The sequence below is a fragment of the Trifolium pratense genome, linkage group LG5 (assembly GCF_020283565.1).
Source record: "Trifolium pratense cultivar HEN17-A07 linkage group LG5, ARS_RC_1.1, whole genome shotgun sequence".
Lineage (NCBI taxonomy): Eukaryota > Viridiplantae > Streptophyta > Magnoliopsida > Fabales > Fabaceae > Trifolium > Trifolium pratense.
In genome coordinates this window covers 28509957-28529224 of record NC_060063.1, presented here as the reverse complement: position 1 = coordinate 28529224, position 19268 = coordinate 28509957, and the positions used below count along the sequence as shown (strand labels likewise).

The 19268-nt window shown below is 32.2% G+C and overlaps 1 long non-coding RNA gene across 1 annotated transcript; it reads left to right on the top strand.

Moving 5' to 3' along the window:
• Positions 1–3932: 3932 nt before the first annotated feature.
• LOC123883474 lies at positions 3933–4604 on the top strand. Its single transcript, XR_006800203.1, has 3 exons — positions 3933–3969; positions 4065–4157; positions 4546–4604. It is a non-coding gene; the product is annotated as an uncharacterized LOC123883474 (long non-coding RNA).
• The last annotated feature ends 14664 nt before the right edge of the window (positions 4605–19268 follow it).

Genomic DNA, 19268 nt, shown 5'->3' with positions numbered 1-19268 from the left:
AATTAAATATTGACAGTAAACTAAATCAGACAAAACAAAGAGAGAATCAAGGATCATTTATGTAGGATCATGATTCTTAACAGCAATAAAATGCATGTAGTTATGAGAATTGAGAATCCTTCACTCATGACTTATCAAATCAAAATCAGTAACACTAAAAAGAAAATATTTTATAATTAAAAATTTAAATAATCCGATTTTAATCAAACTACCACTTATATATCTCCAATGGATATATACCAAAAAAAATTGATTCCACAAAAGTCAGATCCTTGATACAACGGTTCTATATTTTAATATTCAAATAACACTAGTACAATTTTTATTTTTCGTGACTTTGCAAGAACATGAATTGTGGTGGATTTTATAATATCCACAGGTAGATTTAGAATAAGTGGTTGATGTTAAGTTCTCGTGTACAACAATTGACTGTTGTTGGTAGTAGCCACAAATTCCAAAAAACGAAGACCGACCATTTGATTATTGTTGGATTGAATATGATGTAGGCTGATGGTGTCATTCAAGTGGGGATCTATGTGCAGACTCACCTTACATAGATCATAGATTAGCATTCAATGTTTGAGATTGAAAATAAAAGAGGGTGACAGAGATATAGGAGAGGCATTAATGGTCAACCGTAGGATTATATGAAAACTAGGAACTCACTCGTCTCAATATTTAGAAATGACTTCTTTCTTGTTTAAGGCAAATGTTAACATGTGCACCTAAGGCACATGTTAAGAATATAAATATAGAAATATTTTCTCGAAACATGTGTATTATATCTTTTAAGCATTAAATTCGTTTATAATATTAAATGCAAATTTCTAATTATAGAAACCTTAACATGTGTCCTATATGCACATGTTAACAGCACCCTTAAAATATAAGAAAAATCTAAACATTGTCTATGGGGCATATTTGTACATTTAACACATAAAAAATATAAAAAATTCATGTTTCTAGCATTAATTTTATCATTTAATTTCTTTTTTTAGCATGCCCTAAATATAATTATAAAAAATAAAATTTATTAAATAATTAGTGTATTTAATTTAAAGGCTTAAATGCAATTTTGATCCCCCTATTTTTAATTTTTTGAAGTTTTGGTCCCCTATTTTAAAAACTAATATTTTGGTCCCTCTATTTCAATTTTTCTTGAGTTTTGGTCCCCCACTCAATTTATAGTCAATTTTAACGATGTGTCAATGTTATTAATGACGTGACACTACACACTTGGCCAAAATATTATCCACGTCATTAAACTTTTCTTCAATTTCACTAATATTTATTTTAAAATAAAATAATTATTAAACATAATATTTCAATAATATTTATTTTAATCTAATATATTATTCTAATAAGGAAAATATTTTTTTTTTTAAAAAAGTATTATTGAAATAGAAGAAAATTTCGTTGACACTTGGTGTCAACGGATCCTGACTCTTAACATAAATAACATTCATAATTGTTTATGGAAATACTAATACATTCAATACATCACAAATAGATAAATGCACTAAGTTGCAATTTTGACTTTGAAAAGCAACATCATGTTTGTCTCATATAAATATATGGTCTTCGCTCAAAAAAAAAAGAAAGAAAAATTAATAATCAAATATCTTAATAACTCAAGAGTATTTAGATTTCCCATCAAAAAAATTAACAGAATATAAATTTAAAGAATAATGCTAGCAACACACTCTTTAACAAACACACTTCAACACACTCTCTTTTATTGGTTGAAATTCACATGGGTCCCATAAAAAAATGTGGACCCATATAAATTTTAACCAATAGAAGAGAGTGTGTTAGAGTGTGTTTATTATTGGAGTGTGTTGCTAGCACTCCTCAAATTTAAATTTTTTAAAATATAACTTACATGATACTTTTTACCACATGGTGGAATGACGTGGAGGAGCGTTACTTGTACTTTCACTCTGGTTATCATCTTGTGTAGCTCCTTGCCCAAAGACGTAACCAAAAAATCCACCACTTTATTGTTCATAATAAGGATCTTGGTAATTCAATGTTTGTTGGTAGTTGGAAGGAGCTTGATCACTTGCATATTGGTTATATGAGTTGAAATAAGGATATTGATAAATAGGCGGATAAGATTGTTGACTATTTTGAGAAGAATCACCAATCCCAAAGTCACTAAAACTTTGAGCAATACTAGAAGAAGAAAAATCTTCAAGTGGAACATTTTGTTTCCTTTTACCTCTTCTTGATCTAGAATGTGACACATCTCCTCCTCTATTAAGTAGTGAACCATCAGAATGATCCATATCAGTCAAATTTCTATAACGCCTATAAATAGGTGTTGTTTCACCGTATGGATCATGGTCTACTTGTGCATCTTCTTCATCATCACCACCACCACCACTACCATCACCTTCGCCAACTTCTTCATTACCACCCCCATTACCACTGTTACCGCTTGGTGGACTTAAACCACCACCATCACCATAATTTGATTCATTGTTATCATCATTAACTTCCACAATCTCATCATCTGTATCTTCTATATGCAACCATTCTGCATTTTAACTCCAACCAATAATGGATTTTCTCTCTCTTCTATCCATTCAGATAAAGGATCTTCTTGAAATATATAGTTAAGATTTATAGGATCAAAACTTGTTTCTATTTCTTCTTGACTTCTCCTCATTTCTTGTCTCATTTTCAGCTTCATGTTGTAATGTGTGAAGACAAGTTTATGCAACTTTCTATACTTCAATCTATTCCTCGTCTTTGTGTGAATATAACTAAATGTACTCCAATTTCTCTCGCAATTTGTAGCAGAAGTTGTTTGACTAACAACTTTTATAACTACAAGTTGAAGTTCAGGAGCACATGTATCGTAATACCCCCACCAAGAATCTATGTAAATAAACAATAAAAAAAAAGCAATTATTGGTTATAATTACATATTAAAAAACAAAGTTAATTTTGCGAAACTTATAAAAAATGGATTAGTATTTTACCTGCCCTCATCTTTGACCAAGAATCTTGAGCCATACGTGTACCAAATGAATCACTCTTTTCTCTGTAAACAGTCAACTAAATAACATAACAAAATACATTAATATGTAAACATATTTTTTATAACAAATAATTTATCAGATTAAAATATTTCATTTATTACTAACCTGATTCAGAGCTTTGATTTGATCATCTATACTTCTTACTAATTTCGTTATCACTCTAGCCGTCCCTTCAAATGTTTCCTTATAGACATCATCTCCATGTTCAACTCCATATTGAAATTATGGATTAAGAAAATAACCTAATTAAAAAAATATAATCACAATGCATGAAAAAATTACATGACATGAAGAAACGTATTTTAAAATTATATGAAGAAATTAAAATTAAAATATAGACATACCAGCAGAATGAAGGACCGCGGTTCGATCCCACGCAACTGCGATCGGGAGGGGGCTGGAACCACTACAAGAAAACATAATATTACTGACCAAACTTATTGAGGGCTTTTAGCCCTCAGTAATGCATTTGTGGGTTATTGAAGGCTGGGAGCCGTCAGTAATGCTTCTTGAGGAACGAAAAAATTTAAAACGGTAATATTAAGCATTAGTGACGGTGTCAGGCCGTCAGTAATGCATGCTCAATTAAGACGGTTCCAGGCTGTCAGTAATGACAAAGCCGTTGAGCAATTATGACGGTCCTGGGCCGTCAGTAATGCAGAGGGCAATTACGACGGTGCCAGGCCGTCAATAATGACAAAGACGTTAGGCATTTATGACGGTCCAAGGCCGCCAGTAATGCACATTTGAATTTGAAATTCAAATTCCAACGGTCTTGTACGTATATTACTCCTATATATTTTCCTCTTCAACAAATCTATTACACCTTCACTTCATTTTTACATTTCCATTCTCTCTCTAAATTTTCTCTAACTTCTCTCTTAAATTTCATACTTTCAACTTAATCTCCATACAAAAAGTGGTAAGTGTTTGTGTTTTACTTTTACGAATTTAAAATTTTTGCTTTGTTATTTAAATGTATATGTTCTAATATTTGTTGTTTACCATTTTTAATAGCAAGTCTTATTCTCGTGGTCGTCGGAGGTTGTGGGTTAGGAGCGGAGTTCGTGGGCTAGGAGCGCGCCAAGTAAGAATCTACTCGGCACCCAAGTAAGTAACGTAATTTTAATTTATAATACTTAGTGATAATTTTTTTTTACCGTATGCTTAGTAATAGTTATTAATTAGTATTTTGTAATTTGTTACTAATATTTTCTTATCACTATGTATAAAAATTATTGTTTTTGAAAAAAAAATAAAACAAATATATTTAAATTTGATTTTTTCGAAAAAAGTAAAAATAAAATTAAAAAAAGTTTTTTTTTAAAAAAACAGTATATTAATATTCTTTTTTCTAAAACCGAAATTTTTAAAAAATTCTTTTTTAAAAAGATAAATTTTAACAGTTTGTGTATTTTTAAAAAGAAAAAGTTAAAATTTTTACTTTGTTATTTAAATGTATATGTTGTAATATTTTGTTGTTTACCATTTTTATTAGCAAATTCTCGTGGTCATCGGAGGTCGTGGGTTAGGAGCGGAGTTTGTGGTTAGGAGCGCGCCAAGTAAGACTCTACCCGGCACCCAAGTAAGTAATATATGTAATTTTAATTTATAATATTTAGTGATAGTTTTTTTTTACGGTACACTTAGAAATAGTTACTAACATTTTATTATTACTATGTATTTAAAAAAAGAAAAAAATTATATTTTAAAAAATTATAATATATATGTTAAAAAGTCGGTAGTTTTGTCAACTAAAAAACTTAGTATTTTTTAGATTTAATAAACCATAAACTTTAAAAATAAAATGTTAAAAGTTTATATGTTATTGTTGAGTAGACATATATATATGTCCAAAATACTTTTGAAAAATAAAGTAATAAATTTAATACATTGATATAATTATATATTAATTAAACTACGCAGATATGGATTTTACCAATCGTAATTGGATGTACGATAGACATAATCCTGGAAAGAGGGGCCGGGTTAAAGAGGAATTTAAAATAGGGGTCGAAATGTTTATCAATACAGTAAAATATAATGACATTGTGATACGTGAAGGGGGAATTAGATGTCCGTGTGTACTTTGTCGATGTACAAGAATACGGAGCGAAGATGAAATTAGGTCTCATTTATATAAAAAGGGATTCCAACCTAATTATTGGGTTTGGTCAAGTCATGGCGAGGGATGTTCCACGACTGTTCCCGTGAATCAAAATCGTGCTTCAAGCAGTGTTTTTCAGCCCGTTGTTGTTCCCGAATATTATCATCAGCATTATGATCCGTTTAATGAGATGGACAATATGATAACTAATGCCCTTGGGTTTAATACGCCGATTTATGTGCCAAATGATGTCGACGACCCTGCTGATGATGAATATGACGCTGATGTTAACGTCGAGAGACCAAATGAGGAAGCCTAGCGATTTTTTGATCTTTTGAAAGAGACAAATACACCGTTGTGTGAAGGCTCTCGAGACTCAAAGTTAACGGTGTGTATTAGACTTTTGGGTATCAAGTCTGAATGTCTTGTTTCAGAATACACCATGGACTTGATAACGAAACTGATGTTGGATATAACAATAGACCGTCCTCTTGATTTGCCAAAAAATTATTACGAAGCAAGACAAATGGTTGCAAAGTTAGGACTCGGAGCGAAGAGAATTGACTGTTGTGTTAACGGGTGTATGTTGTACTATAGCAACGAATGTGGTGTAGATGACGGTGCATTACTTGAATGTAAATTTTGTCAAGAACCAAGATATCGTGTAACAAGAAATTCACGGTCAGTCAGAAGGAAGCCAATCCCAAGAAAGGCGATGTTCTATTTACCCATAATACCAAGGTTGCAAAGGTTGTATGCATCGATGCAAACTGCCAGTAAAATGACATGGCATCGTGAAAACTATGAAAGGAGAAAAATGTCAGGTGAGTTGCGACATCCTTCTGATGGAATGGCTTGGAAGCATTTTGATCAAGTTTATCCCGAATTTCCTTCGGAGCCACGGAATGTCCGACTTGGGTTATGCTCAGATGGATTTACACCATATACTCAAGTATCAGCCACTCCATATTCATGTTGGCCTGTTCTGGTTACCCCGTACAATCTTCCTCCTGATATGTGCATGTCAAAACCTTACATGTTTTTAGCCGCTGTAATACCAGGGCCATCTAGTCCAACTGTTGGTATTGATATCTATTTACAACCTTTGATTGATGATTTGAAGAGATTGTGGAACGGTGTTGCGACGTATGATATCAACCAAAAACGAAATTTCAATATGAGAGGAGCTTTGATGTGGACCATTAATGATTTTCCTGCATATGGGATGTTGTCTGGATGGGGGACACATGGTAAACTAGGATGTCCTATTTGCATGATGGACACCAAAGCGTTTTGGTTACACAACGGTGGGAAGGCTAATTGGTTTGACTGACATCGTCGGTTCTTGCCTACTGATCATCCGTTTAGAAGAAATAAAAATGCTTTTGTTCATGGTGAGACCGAGACTCGTGATCCACCAGATTATTTGACATCCCGACAAGTCTGGAACAAAGTGAAAGATATTCCAAAGGTTGAGGTTGTAGGTGGTGTTGCCTCTAAACCGCGTGGTTATGGACAAACGCACAACTGGACAAAAAGAAGTATCTTTTGGGATCTGCCGTATTGGAAAGACAACCTTTTACGTCACAACCTTGATGTTATGCATATTGAGAAAAATGTGTTTGAAAATATATTTAACACTGTCATGAATGTCAAAGGAAAAACGAAAGATAATGACAACGCGAGGAGAGACATAGGGTTGTATTGCGAACGTAACGAACTGTTGTTGGTGGAGATATCTAACGGCAAACTTCTTAAACCTCGTGCAAACTATACTTTATCTCCTGACGAAGCAAAATCTGTTTGTCGATGGGTAAAAGAAGTGAAGATGCCAGACGGTTATTCGTCGAATTTGGCGAGATGCGCTGATGTTGACCACGGAAGGATGCGTGGGATGAAAAGTCATGATTGTCATGTTTTTTTCCAGACTTTACTTCCGATTGCATTTAGTTCTTTACCCCAACATGTATTGAATCCGCTTATTGAAATCAGTCAATTTTTCAAGAATTTGTGTTCGACAACGCTAAGAGAGGCTGATCTCATCAAGATGGAAAATGAAATCCAAATTCCAGGCTCCATATCTCAACTGGACGGAGGTCAGGGCAGATGAGCGTGGATATCAACAATTTTGGAATGGCTTCAGGGTACGTTTTTATTTATAATTACTTTTTTATCCAATCAATTTTGTTACTAAACATATATTTACTAATTTATTAACAATTTTTCTTTATTTTTCGTAGTCGCAAGTAACTTGGCTAAATCACCACACAGCAGCTATTGAGGCTATATTCAACAAAAAAGCCACCAAGCGTCTGTCGACCTTACTTTTTGAAGCGCGGAAAAAGATTAAAAAGGATCCTTCAAAACCGTCAGTAATGCATGCATTTTAGACGAAATTTGTGCATTACTGAGGGCTTTTGGCCGCCAGTAAATGCTTGTTTTCTTGTAGTGAACCACTTGATGCCAGAACTGACCCCCGAACCAGATTAAACTGGTGGTGAAATACCAGCAGAATGAAGATCATAATGCAAGAATTTCCAAAGCTTGTCAATTATATCATTATAGGTGGAATGATAATGAGAATTTTGTTGAATTGCCTGTTTTTCATGAGACTCACAATATACGTATGGTTGTAGATGAATGTTGTCACCAACTTTGCTTCACTTAATAACTTTTGTATATTTTTTTTCCCTATATCCTCTAAGCAAAGATCTAAACAATGAGCCGCACAAGAAGACCAATACAAATGTGGCCTCTTTTCCATTAGTTTGTGACCGGCTGCTTTTAGTGCAGCTTCATTGTCTGTAACCACCTGAACAACACATTCTTCGCCAATTTCGTCCACAACTTTATCCAATAATTAAAATTAGTACTATGTGTTTCTACTATCAACATCGGAAGCATAAAATGTTTTCCAAAACACTGTTCCTTTTTCACAATACACTAAAAAATTCATAATATGAGAATGGTTAATACCATCTGTCCAACCATCACACATTATTGTTGCCCCTTTTTGTTTCCAAATTTTTTTCATACCAATTATCCATTGCTTCATTTCTTCATATTCAGTATCTAAATACACATTTGAGATTTCATAAGGAGTTGGAAATTTAGCTTTTCCCACCTCAGAGGCTATATAAATCAAATTATGCAACCAGGGAGAATTAGATAAATTCATAGGCAAACGCTCATAAATTATAAATTTGCTTACGGCCGCTCCAAACTTCTTCCTCCATGTGTTTAGCATGCCCTTAATGACTTTAGGTTGCTTCATGCTTTTGGTCCTCACAAGATCAACGTTGGTAGACCTCAAAGAGAAAGTTAGATCTTCTGGTCTTTCACCTCCGCTAACACTTGCACGAGAACTTCCACCTTGGTCATAAACATTTTTATATCCTCCTGTTTCATGTCTGAATTTTTGCCTATTTTCCCATTCATGATGTGATCTGAGACTCTCTTGTGTAGCAAACCTTAATTGATCATCGCTAGAATGATCCACATTATCTACTTCAACAACATCTCCCCTTAAATGTTCTTCAAATTCTTTTTTCCTTCTTTTAGAATCGTTTCTCTTCGCTTTTGCATCAACTAGAAGTTTCATCATACTTTCCCTAACTATTTTGTTCACTCTAGGACAAGGTTTGACCTGTCCTGCCATATGTGCTATATGTTGCATCAATCTCATAATGCCACCTCTTATTATTTCTCTACAAAGTTCACAACGAACGTTGTTTCTATTTCCAGGCACCGGTGTTCCAAAGTGCCATCCAATATCATCACTTGGAGCACCCTCTAATATTTTTTGTAGGAAATGCTTCTCTTGGTGGCATTGTGTATATTTAATCGTACCTATATTAAATTAAATATAATAATAAATAAATGTCAATCAATAACATAAACTAACTAATAATTATCTACGAATTAAAAATATAAACTAACACAATTTTTTTGTATTTTTTTTTTTACATCTAACACAATAGTTTTTTTTTTCCACCAACGGTGTATCAAAATTAATTTCATTTATCTAAATAGTAAATAAAACAAGTTAACATAAATATCAATTACTATATAAAAAATAAATTGCCTAAAAAAAATATAAAAAATAAATCTATTATAAAATTAGAAAGAAATACAAAAAATAGCCATATCAGATAAACAAGGATTGATCCAATGAAAAGGTTGTTTAACCACGATCTAAAAACAAGGATGGTAGATACAAATAAATTTTTTTTGACAAACAAAATAAATAAATCTATTTTAAAATTATTAAGAAATAAAAAAAAGGCTTAATTGCATATTTGATCCCTTATGTTTATTTTAGGTTTCAATTTGGTCCCTTATGTTTAAAAAGTTTCAATTTGGTTCTTTTCGTCAAATTTTTGTTTAAATCGTCGACTTGTCTAATGAATTTGCGTACGTGGACCACATAGGAGAGTAATATGTGAAAGTTTTAGAATAAATTACAGAAATGCTAAATGGTACGAGTAGTCAAAGGCAAGAATTGCAAGAAACATGACGTGTCAATTTTTAATTAGTGAAGAAGCTTTTGTGTTCATGAAAATAAGCCTTCTTATGTTTCTTGCTTTGACTAATTCGTACATTTTATCATTTTCCAATAAATTAACTTAAAATTTAACAAAAAGTTAGAAAAACTTAACTCAAAATTTAACAAAAAGGATCAACTTATGTTGAGATCAATAACATAAGGGACCAAATTGAAACATTTTAAACATAAAGGACCAAATTGAAACCTAAAATAAATAAGAAATTAAATATGCAATTAAGCCTAAAAAAAATAGCCCACTACCAATTTTTACTCCACTTCCATTCTTCCCCCCACTACATTTTCGTTTTCCCCCCCAATTTTTTCTTCACTTCCATTCTTCCCCCCAGCCCCACTAAAATAAAATAATTATAATTATAATTATTATAATAATTAAACACTACTATTTATTATAAAAATAAAAACTCACTCTCTCTCTGTTCTTGAATTCTCAGATTTTCTCTTCCCTATCTCCGTTCCGCACTCTCTTATAACCAAATCTCATATTTTCTCTTCTCTATCTCGTTCCTCACTCTCTCAGAACCAACTCAAATATGCTATTTCTCTCTACAAAGAATCATCTTATTTTCACCCACTCACACAAACACCCAAAGAAACACAAACCTAGAATTAGAAATCAAACTTCCAAATAAAACCCAAAAAGCTAGAAAAGAGGAAAGAACAAAACTTGAATGAGTAGTTAACAATAAAAATAACATACCTTGAGAGATAGCACATACCAGATCAGACCGATTGGAAAGAGGAAATGAAGGGAGGAGACATTGAATCAGAGGAAACAATAAATTGAACTCGCTCACTGCAACTGCAACTCTTCACAGCACTAACTCTATGATTTAGAGGAAAAAGAGATTCTAAAATGAATTGAATGGACGTAAAGGAAAAAAAAGTAAGTTTCTTTCAACTCTTCCTAAGATTCTGATTCTCTGTGAAAAGTATTTGCTTTTTGTTTGTTTTTTTCTGTTTTCTGAAATTGAATCTTAGATTCTCTGATTTTTATTTTACCTTTTCTCCTTGATTTAGGGCATAAATGATTGTTGCGGTCAATGCGGTCAAAACGCCGTTGCGTTGCGGAAAAACGTCGTTGCGTTGCGGCATCACGTGTGATTTGAGTTCACACCGCAATTGCGGTCCGATGCGGTTGCAGTGCCTACCGCATCCGCAATATTGTGGCCGCATCAGGTGATGCGGTCCGCAATTTAAAACCTTTTCAGCACACTATATCAATTTACTCCTGACCTACTAACTTGACTAAAACATTAGACAAATATCTTAGCAATTTTGTCCGTAGCAGAGTTGTGAACAAAAGGAAATTGATTACAGTAGCTTGGAATGCTCAAGCATGCTCAAGTCCACTAACAAGAGACTTCCAAAGTTCAAGCACACATACAAAAGACTTCTAATTGCTCGAGTCCTCTAACAAGAGACTTCTAGTTGCTCAAGCACACAAACAAGAGACTTCTCACAGCTAACTTAATCAAATAAAGATAGATGTGTTCTACAATTGATATACAATAAGAGTTGTAGTCAATACAATACAATGAGCTTGACAGTAACCTATAAGAGACTTCAGATGATGACGTGTCCTTCAGAGTCTAAGTTCTTCAGAAGCTGTACTTCAGATTCTGACCCATCATAATCTGATTTTCTAGCTTATGACATTTATTCAGATTCTAAAGTTCACAACCTAAGTCTAACTTTTTGATTTTAACTTGGTGCATATTCTAGTACTCTAATCTACAATCTGTGTGAGTGAAAGATCCGTTAGAGAGACTTGAGCTCAAATTTAGAATCGTTGTGAAACTTGATTCAAAGATGTTGATATCTTCCTTGATATAGATAAGGTCATTGAAAGACATTTGAAGATTCTTTGCTCAAAAAGGAATTTGCCGTTTCATTTAAATTGTCTTTGAAGATACACATGAACACAAGAAAACAAAGCTGACTCTGAGCTTGACATTAACCTATCAGAAACTTCAGATGCTGACGTGTCCTTCAGAGTCTAAGTTCTTCAGAAGCATTACTTCAGATTCTAACCCATCATAATCTGATCTTCTAAAAGTTATTTTTTAAGTTTGTTAGATAATATCATTCAATATATAATTTTTTTGATTTCATATCATTCAATATACTTGAAAATAATTTTTTTTAATCGCTTATATTTGAAAATGGAAGAGCGTATAATTATAAGTAAAAGTTATTTTTTAAATTTTTTATGGCGAATTTTAAATTCAAAATTATTTCCAAAATCTTAGTTGACAGACTAGCTTCTATTATGGCTAACGTCATCTCTAAAGAGCAAAGAGGTTTTATCTTTGGTAGACAAATTTCGTGATTTATCTGTTTAACTTCTAAAGCTGGTCGTGGATGTTTTTAGTAGAGGTATATCTAGACTTGTGTCTAAAGGCAAACTGAAGCATATTAAGGGTCCATTTGATTTGCAAAATATAAGTACTTGACAGAATAGTACATGATAATACAAGACAAAAGTTTAAGGTGTTGGACTAAAGGTTATTTTGGAATTTTAGACAACTCCTGCAGAGGACAAAAAGTTGTCTCGTGGTTCTGTGGGGGACAAGAATTTCAATTTTTGTTTTGTCCCTTGACCTCCAGTTTGTCCAATACCATGAACAGTTTTAAAATCAAACACAGTACAATAGAAGTTGTCATGTGTAACGCCCAGGTCAAACGAGGGCGGGGAGGGTTGTCGGTGCATGAGACATGACAATTAGCGGCTCCTGGCAGCTTTTAGGCAAAAACGAATCACATCGAAATGAGAGGGATCCTGAGGTCGTGCAGGTATGGGATTGCATGGTTGAAGGAAGGCATATAAGAATTGTTTGGTACTACCTATATCAACAAGATGCATCTTCTTTTCGGTAGCTCATTCGAAAAGAACTCTACAGTTAAGCGTGTTTCACTTGGAGTAGTCTTTGGATGGGTGACCTTCTGGGAAGTTTCCCGGAAAGCGTGCGAGTGAGGACAAGGTATGCTGAAAAGACTCGTGTTGGTTTGTAGGGTCAGTCGACAATGCTTAAAGTCTTACGGGATGTTACAATTGGTATCAGAGCAGACCTCTCCCAATACGATGTGGTTCGGGGACGAACCAAACGGAAGCTGGTGGGCATGTAACGCCCGGGTCAAACAAGGGCGTGGAGTGGTTGTCGATGCATGAGGCATGACAATTAGCGGCTCCTGGCAGCTTCTAGGCAAAAACGAATCACATCGGAATGAGAGAGATCTTGAGGCCGTGCAGGTATGGGACATGGTTGAAGGAAGGAATATAAGAATTGTTTGGTACTACCTATATCAACAAGATGAATCTTCTTTTCGGTAGCTCTTTTGATAAGAACTCTACAGTGAAGCGTACTTGACTTGGAGTAGTCTTTGGATGGGTGACCTTCCGGGAAGTTTCCTGGAAAGCGTGCTAGTGAGGACAAGATACGCTGAAAAGACTCGTGTTGGTTTGTAGGGTCAGTCAACAATGCGTAAAGTCTTCTGGAATGTTACATTATGTCCAGTCCTTTATTTTTTAGCAGATCAAACACACCCTTTGCTTATTAGGAATATGGATATGATAATTCTATTATATCATATCACAATCCAATGTTTGGTGAAGCAACATGATATGATAAGTTAATCATGAAACTTATCATATTTTATCTTGTCTTTAGGTTTGGTTTAGTGGTAAGAGATTTCTGTATATGCATAATGACAATATTGTAACGAACAAAAAGAAGTTTCTTTTGAGCAATTAGTCTGTCATTCTCGTGTGAGTGTGACATACGAGAGAGAGATAGTATATTTTATACTTACATTTTTTACTTTTGTTTCTATGTTTATTTTCTTAACCATTATATCGAGTGCTTTGTCTAACATGCACCATTTGATTAAGTGATGCATGATGCACAAGTCTTCGATATTTTTATAACGAATTCAAGGTTAGATTGAAAGTTTATATCGATTAGATCATCCATAAATTTTTTAAAATTTTTTAAAAATCATTTGATAGGATTATTGAGACTCATCAAGATTAACGGTCTTCATTCGATAGGAAAATATATTCTTGAAAATGATTTTTTTCTTATAGTGTGAGACAATAAAAATGAGATTTTTTCCCTTAAAATTTGGAGTGGACGGAGTTGTATATCACATGTGATTCATATTAGTTGTGTATTGGTATATTCAATAAAAAAAACCAATACATTTATGTATATTCATTAGGAGTAGGTATATTAGTTATTTTTCATAAAAAAATTCTAAACTTTTTACATAAATGAGTGTAGTAGTCCGTATAAATGAATGGGAGTTAGGTGATGATATAAGTTGTTTGTTGATTCACATGCATAGTCAATGCAATGTCCTTTTTCCAAGTCAACATATGTTGTTTGTAAAACAGTAAAAGTTTTAAGAATTTTGCTGTTATTTGATTTGTAGCCTGGTCGGCTAAATTACGTGTCTTTGGTCTCCTTTTTTGATTGTTTATGTTTCTCAAAAAACCATTTCATTGTTGATATTTAGAAAACTCAGGTTTGCCTGATTAACCAGTAGGATAATCTTAATCTCAAAAATGTCAAAACAAGATTATTAGATCAAATAAAGAACATGGTTTTATCATGGTCTCTCAACACAAGATTATTAATTTTTACACTATTTTCTGGACCATTCTTAATCCTCCAAGCATACTCCACTCTCCCACCAAATATTTGAAACTTTTCTGGACCATGCTTCCCTTGTCTTTGTTTCATATCGGAAATTTTTTTCCCGCAAATATTTGAAACTTTTCTTTGAATAAAATATTGAGAGTTTTTTTCCAAAAAGAAAATCGGAAGTTTTTTCCTTAAAAAAAAATATTTCAGGAAAAACTCGGAATTATTTTTATCTGAAATCGAAAATTTTTTTTCGAAAAATATCAAAAAAAAATTTCCCGGAAAATATGTATTCTAAAAAAAATATTTTTTTGAAATAAAAACCAGTTCATAAATTCTTTTTCCAGAAAATATAGGGAATTTTTTCTCCAAATAAAATATCGGAACTATCAGAAACTTTTATTCCAGAAAAAACTCAGATTTGTTTTTATCTGAAATCGAAACTTTTTTCCAGAAAAAATCAGGAACTTTTTTTTTCCGAAAAATATTGATGTATTCTAAGAAAAATTATTTTTTTTTAAAAAAATAAAAACCAGTTCAGAAATTCAAACTGGTTCTGAACCAGTTATACATTGAATTGTAACTGTTTTTTAAGAGTGGTTCAATTCAAAACTGAATTAAATGATTCCGTTTAAAATATGGTTCAGTGCAGTTCGAATTACAATTTCGTTCAGTTAACTGAATTTTTGAACACCCCTAAATTGAACCAGAGAATGACAATGAAGATAGTGTAAGAGAAAAAAATCTAGTGGTGAATGACTATGTTAAGATTGTGTTCTTGATTTGATCAAATGGTCAAAAACAACTTTCCCATGATTGGAAAATTACTTGATGTTCCCACCATAACCTGCACCTTCACACGGTACATTTGAAACAGTTCTTGTAAAGATTAGATTATCTCAAGTATTCTCTTTAATAATAATAAAAATATCATTCTAACATTTTGTTCTTAATATACATTTTAAAGCATCTTAATAAAAAAAATTGGCTTAAATGCAGTTTTACCCCTTTGTTTTTAAAAAATCGGAATTTTATCCCCCAATTTTAATTTTTTTGGGATTTTGCCCCATAAATTTCTGTACAAAATCTGCTTTCGAGTCTTAACTTCAAAGCTTCATACAAAACTCAATTTGGATCAATAATTCATCAAACTGATATCGAAATGACCGTAATCGAGTTAGCTTTCCACATAATCAAACCGCACTAAATTTGGAGTTACAGAGAGAGATTAATTACCATTTTAGTGAAGGTCTGTCCAATTACTAATTCTGCAGAAATCTACTTTTGACCTTCAAATTCAACATCGTCTACCGAACGCATCGTAACTCCAAATTCGACGAAATTGAAATACCAACAAGAGTAATTTTGTAAGCTTTCCAGACAAGTTAATATTATTCAAAAATGAGCTACAGGGTGAGAGACATGACGAAAATACTAATAGTAGTTTCATACGATAATTTATTTGGACACACCTTCACTAAAACGGTAATTAATCTCTCTCTGTAACTCCAAATTTAGTACAGTTTGATTATGTGGAAAACTAACTCGATTGCGGTCATTTAGGTACCATCTTGGTGAATATTTGATCCAAATTGAGTTCTGTGCGAAACTTTGAACTTGAGGCTCAGAAGCAGATTGTGTGCAGAATTTTGGTGGCGGGCAAAATCCAAAATATTATAAAATAGGGGGGGTAAAATTCCGATTTATTCAAAACAACGGGTAAAACTGCATTTAAGTACTCTCTGTCCCTTAATATAAACCTCCATTGAAATTGTTCACGCATATTAAGAAAAGTTGGTAGTGTAATAAACGTGTACTTTTTGTGTATATCTTTATATTTTTTTCGTCAAGTAGTCTAGTGCCTAGAAATTTCATCTTAAATGTGAATAAGTTGAGTTTTCGGGATTCGAACCCTCTGCACATGAAATGCGATGAACCTACCAACTAAACTAAGCTCATGGGTACATCGTATCTATATATTTATCTCCTTAATTAACACGTGTCATAAGAGACTCTAAAAACATATGTTAGTATTTTCATAAAGTTTATACTAACATCATATAATTTAAAATATATTAAACTCTTAGTTTTAAGTACAAAAATAAGGACCAAAATTATGTGATTCTAAAATAAAAGAATTAATTTCATAAGTAAATAAAAATAGAAGATCAAAATTATAATTAAACCTTAAAATATACTTTCATCGGTCGAATTATATATGTTGAATAATTTTTTTTTTCTAATACCTATTTGGTGTAATATGTCACAAGGAAAATAAAAACGAGGGTAATTATTCTATGAAGTTTGATTTGATCTAGAAAAGTAACAAAGCTTACATATTTTATAATTTTTATTTCTTCAAATTTAGATATTTTTGTTTTTAATCTTTTCTAAAAAAAAAATTATTCTATTAGTCCTTTATGTTTAAAGTGAATTTTAAATAGAAATTACTTAAAGCTTTGATGTTAAAAATGTGGTTTCTGAATAAGTTGGAGGAAATAGATTATGAAATGTATCAGTTCTGCTTCAACGTCGTTGTTGGTTGATGATAGTTCTACAAATGAGTTTTATTTTGGGAGAGGGTTGAGATAGAGTGATCCTTGTTGCCATACTTTTTCTTGATAGCGGAAGAGGACCTGAACGTGATTCTGTCGGTGACAGTTAAGGGTGGAATGTATAAAGGATGTTACTCCCTCCGTGATACTTTATAAACAAAAATGTACTTTTTAAATTCATTGTATATTTAATGTATCTGGTCTATATTATGGACCAGATACATAAAATATACGATGAACCTAGAAAATGCAATTTTGCTTATAAAGTATTACAGATGGAGTATTTAATAGGTGATGATGTTGATCAACTGGTTGGTATTTCTCATTTGCATGTTGATGATAGTTTGTTTGTTGGTGAGAAGAGTTGGGCTAATATCATGGTAAATTCTAATATGAATCACTTCATCAAGTGATTTATGGTGGAGCAGTTATGAATAACATTATAACGAATACGAATTTTATAAAATTCACAGTTGGATTGAAAGTTTAGATAATATAGATCATCCATAGAAAATTTAGAAAAATTGAAAATCATTTGATACGTTATTGAGACACATCAAGATTAACGGTTTATTAAATAATGTAAATCTTGATGGGTCTTAATAATATATCAAATGATTTTCAAAAAAGTTTATAAAATTTATGGATAATTTATACGATATAAATTTTTAATCAAACGTTAAATTTTGTATAATTCATATTCGGTATATCACTTATCCACGGTGGACGACTTACCGTAGCATTAGCCATCATATCATAATGTACGTTCAAGGCTATTCTTATTCTGTTTGCATTGATCTCCGAGCTTAAGTTTAATTTTCATTCAAAGTCTTTTGACCGGGGTTAATATTTTGAATAATTAGGTGGTGCATGCGGCTTTTACTTTAAAATGTAAGATTGAGAGGACTCCTTTATATACTTGGTTCTCCCAATTTGAGGTAATCCCTATTGGTTAGATTTTTTATCTCCTCTAATTGATCGAATTCATAAAAAGCTTTCTTGTTGTAGGAGTAGATATTTGTCGATGGACAATCGTTTCGTGATGATAAAATTTGTCCTGTCTTCGATTTTGATTTATTTTATTTCCTTCCTCTCAATGCCTCAACAAATATAAGAATGAAAAGAATTTAAGTGTGCGTCAGGAATTTAACCTTTTATTTTTAATTGGCTTAATTGTACTTTTGGTCCTTTATCTTTATTTTAGATTTTAAGTTTGTCCCTTATCTTTTAAAAATTTCAAGTTGTTCTCATAGATGAGATGTTTAAGCAGGGGTGAGGGTGATGTAGCTGGTTGTTTGCATGGGAGAAATACCTTATTGTGAAGTGTTGTGCTGTTTTGGAAGATTATGTTTTGCAGGTAAAATGTTAATGATTTCATTAAGTGGCAGTTAAATCCTTTCGAAGGCTATTCTGTTAAAGAAGCCTACCACTTTCTTTTCAAAGAGGATCCGATGGAAGGATTGGAACACATAGATGATTTGAAATAGTATAATTTCTTTGAAAGTCTTGATATTTGTGTGGAGGCTGGTTCAAATAAGTTGTTAACACAACTGATGAAAAATATTTATTTAGGCAAGATGACACTACACTAAAACCATACATCACAAATTTCATGGGACAATTCAATCCTTAATATATATAAAAATAAAACCGAAATTACTCCCTAACATTTTTATATTGAAAATAAATTAATCTTTATGTTATAACGAATCAGAGAGTAATTTATCCTCATTATAAAATACTCAAGAATTAATTTGAAGTTTTATATATGTCATAAACTGAATTATTCCATTAAAAATTTGTGAATGATTAAAATAAAGCTTTGGCTAATATCAACAAGTTGATCAAACGAATATAAATTTTATAAAATCTACCATTGGATTGAAAGTTTATATTATATAGATCATCCATACAAATTTTTAGAAAAATTGAAAATCTTTTGATATGTTATTGAGTTGAGACCCATCAAAACTAACGGTATTTAATAAGAACTCATAAACCGTTAATTTTGATGGGTCTCAATACCACATCAAATGATTTTCAATTTTTCTAAAAATTTATATGAATGATCTATGTAATGTAAACTTTCAATTTAACAGTGAATTTTGTAAAATTTATATTCGTCGTAGAGTTATTGAGAAGTGGTGCACCACACACCACTTAATGAACTTGTTCATGAGTGGCCATAAAATAAATCGTCACTCTTTTTTTAGAAATTTATGAAATTCAGCTATATGACTATAGAACTAGGCTAGCTACCGGAAATTTAAATTATTTTAGACTACTATATAGAACTTTTCTTTAACACTAAATCCAAATTAGTTAGTGAAATCATCTAAAGCATTTATC